Genomic DNA, 1,694 nt, shown 5'->3' on the forward strand with positions numbered 1-1,694 from the left:
ACTCATTGTGATATACTGTGATACCATTGTGATACCAACTCAAACCTTAAAAACAAAGATGCACAATGTGATACTCATTGTGATATACTGTGATATCGATTTTACCAGAGGCCGGAGATTGGAGGTTGGAGAGATGAGAAAGGAGAGAGGAGTTTTTTAAAAATATCTAATATACCCTCTAATTATAATTTTAACTCAAATTACCATAACTATTAATTTCCTAATTTATTCATTGATTTGTAGTTAAGATTGGACCTCACAATTACCACAAACTAATTAGTTCTCATTTGATTAGGCACTTATATATATATATATCTTAAAAACGAAAGAGATGGGTTAATTTGTTTATAGAATTCGATGAATTATTGAGAGTCACAATTATTGGTGTGATATTATTTAAAATGCAAATAAGGCAGGTGCACATGTGATCAATGTCAACATGTTTTTTTTTTGTTTTTTTTTTCTTTTTCCAATTTGGTTATAAATAATAATACTACTACGCATCTAAATTTGTCATCTACCTCTAACCTGCTTCACTTCAACCAACTCCGTATCATTGACCAAAATCGACTCTTGTTACAACATAAATTTGGTTTAAAATTAGACATATTCAAACCAAATACACAAAAATCCGGAAACCAAACCGAAAGCACCTTTAGTTGATCATGTAGTCGTCTGTACTTGGGTTGTTCAAAAATTGCTTTTTTTATTAACCTGGATATTCAACGCGCTATGCAAACCGACTAATCCTAGAACAACCACCTGCTTTACAGATAGACTGGAGTCATCGCATTTGAACCATAAAAGGATTTTTATTCAAAAATTGCTTTCCTACAAATGTTTAGGTGTGGTAAGACCATTTTGCCCTTTTCTTTTATTTGAAAAACGATGCTTGATAAATAATTGCTCTTTCAAAATTAAAATAACTTCACTAGAAAATCAAACGAAATTATGACATTTATTGAATTTAAAGATTTTGATATATGTTGGTCTAGAAGCAACCTATTGAATACAATCAAGAAAGGAATAGATTATGTAGCCATTCTACTATTGAAATAGAAGCAAAAACCTACCAAAATAGAAATAGAATCAAATTGTGTACAATTGAAGCAAGAACCAAACTATGCTTATTGTATTTGAATCCATAGATCTTTAGCCCTAAAATATAATCTAATAATTTTGTAACCAACCATGGACTCGTCATTTATCTACCAGTATTATTTGAACTGTTTATTTGTTTCAATACAGTGGCGTTAGTATGGTAGTCGAACAATGTGGGGTGTTGATGTCATTGTGTAGAAACATGAATCTGTAGTGGGTAGTACTTTGTCATATGATCTGTGGTGTTCATCGGGGATAACTGAGAGATAAGGGACTTAGGGTTTTGAGTGAAATTCGTTGGAGTTAAACGGGAAAAGATAATTAAGGTTTGGTGTGGATTTATAGAAAAGAGGTCAAATTATCTAAATGGGGTTTATATAAGTGGGTGGTTGTAACCACCTCACTTGCTCCATGAACAATGTCGCATCATATAGCAGAAGTCTTATATCTATACTATATTATAAAGCATTTGACAAAAATTCTTAAAAATCATTTTTTATGCTAGAACTTGATGTTTGAATTCATATAACTAACTACATATAAACATAATCAAATATAAGATAAACATCTCATTTTAAAATCTAAAATATAAT

Source organism: Cynara cardunculus (assembly GCF_001531365.2).
Source record: "Cynara cardunculus var. scolymus isolate 2C chromosome LG 3, CcrdV1, whole genome shotgun sequence".
NCBI lineage: Eukaryota > Viridiplantae > Streptophyta > Magnoliopsida > Asterales > Asteraceae > Cynara > Cynara cardunculus.